A 6,345-nucleotide genomic window follows, 5' to 3' on the forward strand; every position below is an offset into this window, starting at 1 on the left:
AACTACCCTGGAACCTACTTCTGCTATACAGAGGAAGGGCAGGGACTTGGACACTGCCATTGATGGCATTCTCATGGCTATCTTAAAAACATTGCAGCAATTGCCTCGCCCATCTGCCATGCCATCAAGATTCATGATGTAGATAGAACACTACATAATGAAAATCAAACACTTTCCTGACCGTAAATGGGGACTGCCCAAAGATTGCAAACAAAAGATGCTAGGAAGTCATTTACTTTTTTCTCATATTTTTCATGTGTCTTATTAAGTCTGAAGGTCACAATTAAGGGTTTGGCATCATCTCTTCTTTCTTAAGGTCAACTATCAATGTGGGAGAAGAGAAAACGTCTAACATTTGGAGCCAGGAAGACATGCATGTGAATCCTCCTTTCTACATTATTTCATAGTTTTTTGTCCTCAGGCAAGTCCCTTTATTTCTATGAGTCTCAGCTTCTTCACCTATAAATAAGGATAATGAGAATACTATACTACAGGATTGTTGATTAAACAAGATAGTATATGTAAACCACATATTAAGTTTTTAAATAAATATGAATTGCTTTTTTTCCCTTTTGTGAGGCTCCTGGTTGTCAAAATTTTACTTGTGATCAAGAGCTGTGTCAGCAGGGCCAGTTTCACGATCAAGGAGGCTGTAAAGTTTCATAGGATCTTATGCTTAGAAAGACCCTGCACTTGGCTTAATGTTTTCTTGTTACCACCTTGAAATTCTTATTTTTTTTCACAAGGAGCCCCTCATTTTCATTTTCGACTAGACCTTGCAAATTATATAGCTGTGCCAGGGGAGTAGTTGTGCCAGGAGGGTGGTAAAAAGGGTATTTCAGGTTTAGGAGTCATTCTGACAGAGTGAGAAAACACATGATTTGAAGTTGGTAGAAATAGATTCAAATTCTAGCTATGCCACTAATTTTCTTTTTGTTATATGACATTTTTTCATCCTTCAGAGGCTAAATTTCTCAATTGACAATGGGAATTTTTATTTCACAATGTCTCAGCTCTGATATTCCAGGATTCCTTCACTAGCTCTGGGGAACATCCTTGGTCCACAGGCAGAACTGGGGCAGCCAAGGGCTTTTTGTTCTGACTCTGCAACTAGGAAAGCCAGTATCTGTTGGAGGTTGTCTGAAAGTGGGTAGAGGCATGGCAGTAGAGATTGTTGCTGCACTAACAGACCCTTTCACAACAGCACTGTTTTGTCATTTTGCACCCAGATTTCCGTTGACTAACCTCAGTTTTATCTTCCTCATTTCTGTTTCCTCTTGAAGACACCAAAGGCCCATCAAAACACATGACAATACAGCTCACCATATAAAGCCAAGTTCCTTTTGGCCTCTGCAGGATGGTTCATCACCAGGGAACCTGTGCTTCTGAGATCAAAGCAGCACCCCAGTAACAGGTACAGTATCCATTTGTCTCTCTGGTTGGATTCCCAAGTTGGAGCAGCATCCAGGGTGGCTTGGACCTGTTTAGCTCATTCTCCTTGAATGCTCCTCAGGGGTCTTGGGTTAAGGGTGTGGAGAAGAAGGTTCCTACTGGTCTTCTATCCTGGAGCTTCTAATAATAAGAAAGGAGAATGCTATTTCCTTTCTAAACATGCTATTTAGGAGATGGAAACATGGAAGTGGAATGTCCTCTGGAACCAAGAGTCAAGATATATGAGCAGCAGTCTTGGTTTTGCCATTTACCCACTGTGTATTTTTGAGCAAGTCTTTTCTCCATTATATGACTCACTTCTTTTTACCTCTTCTGCAAAGAAGAGGAGGAGAAGGTTGAGATGCATTTTTTTCTAGAGACTTTTTTAGTGTTTATGTTCCTTATTTTGATGGTTGTCAGGCCTCTAATGAGAAAAGGCATTAGAGTCATGTTGAGTAAATATCCCTGGGTGGAGCTATATAAGTCCTCGAAAAATGCTTGAAGAAAATACAGACTGCCCATAGTATAAGAAGACCCAACCCAGTTAGTTGCACAGAAAGTCCTGCTGCTTGATATGTTACTCCTTCCAAAGTGAAACAGGGGAAAATGAGGAAATTTTATGTAGCATGACAGATCAAGAGAAGAGCTTTTGAAATTCCTCAATATGTTACATGTAGATATCCACCTCTTCTTCCTATGGATCTGGCCAACCTTTCTCAACTGAACCTACTTTTGTTATATACACTTTATTGGAGAGGCATGGAGTAGAATATCAAGAATGGAAATAAAACTAGTTTCATCTCAATCACCAAGTTCTTTAATTATTACTGGAGTAATATGATTTACAAATACTAAGTAGAAATATTTATCTCCTTCATATCACTTTTACTGTCTGATGAAGTCAGAAAAGATATTCAAGACACTGTGGCCTCCTTCAGTTTTCAGGTCTTCTCACTGGAGCTGGTATCCAATGAGGGGGATGACAGAAGAAAGGCATCAGTTGCCTCTCCCCAACTGCCCTGAATTCAAACTCTATTAAGCAGCTTCCTTGGCTGGCCTCCACTCATAGCTCCAGGGACTGAGCCAAGGTACCAGTGGACTACTTTTTGGGAAGCTCCAGAAATCTTAATGAACACTTTCCTAACAACTCTGCCAGGTAAGTCTTCTTGTCCCTGTTTCTAGAGAAGAAAACTAAGGTCCAAAGAAAGACTTTCTCAATGCTATACTTGGCTAATTGGTGCCAAAAACAGCATTAGAACCCAAGATTGTTTGATTCTTCCACTCTAACATATCTGTTGACAATGATTGTTACTTTGGCTAAAAAAGCCATACTTCTGAGTGTTTTGGGATGGATTAGGTAGGTAGAGAGAAAAATGAAGGATTAGAGAATACATTTTAGATCTTTGGGTTTGAAGTTATTTCCAGAGGAGGATGTCACCTCCTTACAAATATACATTCAATTAAAAAAGTTAAGCTATTACAAATAATATATATATTTTGCCAAAAGACAAGTCTTCTGCCTTGTTTTAGTTGAAGAATAAACTCATGAGGCAGTTTTTAATTTTATCTTTACTTTTAATGTTCCATTGAGTTGAGAGACAGAGAAGCATCAACTTGTTTCACTTAATTCTCAGTTATCTAATTTTGATAATCTTAAAATGTGTGCCACTTTTGTGTTATTATTTAATATAAGACAACTATCTTCTCACAGATCAACTGCCACTGTTAGAAAGGGGGTAAATTTGACACAGACATCCTGGAATATTTAACAACAGGATCTGGATGTTGCCATGGGAATTCTCCTGGAAGTTACATGCTCCTGGCAGTTTTCTTATTTCTCTGATAGCCGTGCCTCATTGCCAAAACCACCGCCTGCCTTTTGCCTTCCTTGTTGATGTGTCTCCTTCTTTGAGTGATAGGTACAGCAAGGAGGTAAAAAGACTGATGAGGAAAGCTGAAAAACACATTGATTGATATATGGCCCAACAAATTGTGAACAACTTGTATGACCTTTAACAGCTTTCTTCCCCCTCATGAGCCTTCATTTTCTCATTTATAACATGAGTAGGTGAGTATAGATGCTATTCATTTTGTAGCTGCTTCTCTTGAGTTCATATAGTACAAGGGAAGCATGTTAGGTGAGGCTGAGGTTATCAGAAATTTTTGTTTCGATTGTTCTGACCCTGTGAAGTCAGTTGTCACTGGCCCTTGCTTTCTTTCTGGCAATACAACCACCATTTTTCATTGTGTGTGTGTGTGTGCGTGTGTGTATGAAAAACAAAGTAAAAACGTTGTATATATTATCTTATGTCATTTTCACTATAATTTAATAGGTATGTACCCATTTTGAGAATGTGGAAAAACTGGAGCTTAGAGAGATGATAAATACGTTATCCAAGGTTTCCTAGCTAATTAATGGCAGAACTATGTTTTTTTAAGTTCATATTTAACCTCAGTGCTTAATTTCATATACACAACATTGTAGAACATTATTTGGAAGGGCTGGGAAGACAGGGCATAGACACTGACTCTGGGGTCAGTTCCTTTCCTGAGGTTAGGGAGGCAGGATGATTACTGGATTGTTCTCTCCGTGCTCCACAGAATATCCCATTAAAACTTGGGACCCCTAAAGATGTCATAGCTATAAGACTCAGACCGGAGGAATCCCTAGCTGAGCACTGAGACCTGTAGTTTTAACTGAGCATTTCTTACCTACCCTCAAGATCCTGTTTTGATTAGAAGCCTCATGTCTAGTTGGCTCACTTCCTTATTTTGGTGCTTTGGCAATTTCCCTGGGTTTTAGCGTATGACTTTTTTTTTCTCATTTCCTCTAGGGCCACATCTCCCAAGAAGACCTCATCTCCACACTGAAGTCCCTGGCATAGCCTCCTGCAGTGCCACGCTCCGTGTATTTGACAAGCTGAGTTGGACACTCCGTGTAGTAGAGTGTCAGTTTGTCAAATACCCCAAGTGCGGCACCTGCCTAGCAGCTCCAAACCAGGGCAGTTGGGACACAACAAACAGAATATCAGCTGGATAAAAGAACACACAGCAAACACCAACTAAACTCTCACAAGTTATTTTTGGTAACTTTTAGGGAACGTAAGCATTGTATCTGAAGTTACCAATGGAAAAGTAAGACTGCTCTTGGAGCCAGAACCCTGAGTTGTGTCTACACACATTGTGAGAGCCTAAGGGGGGCACAGTCATCTTGAAAAGGTGTCCAGGGCCCAGAGATGAAAGCTGCTTGATTCATTACTTTTCCCCCATTCACCGTTCATGTTTCCTTTCCAGACTCTCCCTGCAAGGTCACCAGAAGTCTCACACAAGCATCATGGCAGAGTTTAGAAACCCACTTTCCTGACTCTCAGTCTTGGTTCTAAATTCACTTTGACATTACTTATCTCTTTGCTTTTTCTCATGTCTTTTCTCTTTCTGAGAACACCATCTCCATTTCCTGGCCCAGCCAGAATCCAGTCTCTTCAGGAACTTCTGAAAGTCAACCTATATGTTTTATCATCTTCATTATCAAATCACTTCTTGCCTTGGTCCTTGTATGTACCCCCTTATCTTCCATTTCCCAATGGTATCACTTGAATTGTTACTAAACTTTTCCAGAATATATTGTTTTATTTATTTTAATTTATCGTGTTTACATAGATTCTAGTGTTTCCCCGAATGCAACCTCCCTCCCCCGTATTCCCCTCAACATCTCCCTTGCTCCCTTCCCCATAGCACCCTCCTCCCTTCCCTTCAGCTTTATCCCATCCTATTATCCCCTTTCCCTCTGTTCTCTTTTCCTGTGGTCCCTTAGATCTCTTCTCTGTCTCAATATTTTTTAATTCTTTATTAGATTTTGTGCTTCTAGAAGACAATATCTTTCTGTGACTGCTGTCTCTCCATCCCATCCTTACCACAGACTGTAGCACAATATTATGGTTACAGAAAATGCTCAATAAATGTCAACTGATTGATTGACTTTTGACTAGTTCATTAGCTCTTGGCCTTTGGGACATATTCCACTGAGGAGTTTTGTAAGAAAAAAAAAGTGTGGTCACTGCAATAGTATAAGGCATGCAAGGTATAACCAATATGAAAGGGTTTTTTTCTCCTGAGAAACTGGATCAAGAGCTGCAGGATAAGGGGAAAAAAAAGGCTCAGAGGGCAAATACATTTTGAAATTACTTGGTAACACAAAACTATACAGGTAATTTTTTTGGCAGAAAATTTCAGTCTTTAATATTCTAATACTGTATTAGAAATTTCCAAGCAGGAGCTATATATAGAATGAAACATTTCCCATACCTATCTGATTGTGATATTCTTTCCTGTTGGCCATCTCTTAGGTCTACTATTCCATGAGACAAAATTTATGAAACTATCCTAAAGGAACTTTATACCTTCTTTCTCTCCTGGAGATCTCCTCTGTTTATTCCTTTACTTTCCCCTGACCAACCACCTACCTAAGACGGTCCTGTATTATCATCCCATTTTGTTTAGTCTTATCCTGCAGCTTTGGAATAGTCCTATACCTATGAATTTCTTACTGGTTTGTCTTTATTTAAAGAAAATGACCAGTTTGAGAATACAAATACTCTCCAGCAGTTTTCCTGCTGCAATGAATATATTCTTCTAGGATTTCACAGACCTAACATCTGGTCTCTAGCCTACCTCTGACTTGGTGTGTTTGACTTTAGACAAATTCCTCTTTCATTCTGGGCTTCATTTTATCATCTGTAATATGGGAGAATTAAAATGCATAATCTTTAAGGTATCTAAGGCAAGGCACTCTTAGGTATCCCTGAGGATTCATAACTTGTATGGAAGAGGTAGACCTTGGATTTGGGGCTCATTTTACCAAGGAATATACAACTAGGATTTCCTTCTCAACCTCAGTAATTCCTTTCTCTAAAG

The 6,345-nt window shown here is 39.4% G+C and overlaps 1 long non-coding RNA gene across 1 annotated transcript; it reads left to right on the forward strand.

Moving 5' to 3' along the window:
- The first annotated feature begins 1,313 nt into the window (after positions 1-1,313).
- LOC136316986 (uncharacterized) lies at positions 1,314-5,392 on the forward strand. Its single transcript, XR_010727832.1, has 3 exons — positions 1,314-1,414; positions 2,370-2,587; positions 4,266-5,392. It is a non-coding gene; the product is annotated as an uncharacterized lncRNA (long non-coding RNA).
- The last annotated feature ends 953 nt before the right edge of the window (positions 5,393-6,345 follow it).

The sequence above is a fragment of the Saccopteryx bilineata genome, chromosome X (assembly GCF_036850765.1).
Source record: "Saccopteryx bilineata isolate mSacBil1 chromosome X, mSacBil1_pri_phased_curated, whole genome shotgun sequence".
NCBI classification, from domain to species: Eukaryota; Metazoa; Chordata; class Mammalia; order Chiroptera; family Emballonuridae; genus Saccopteryx; species Saccopteryx bilineata.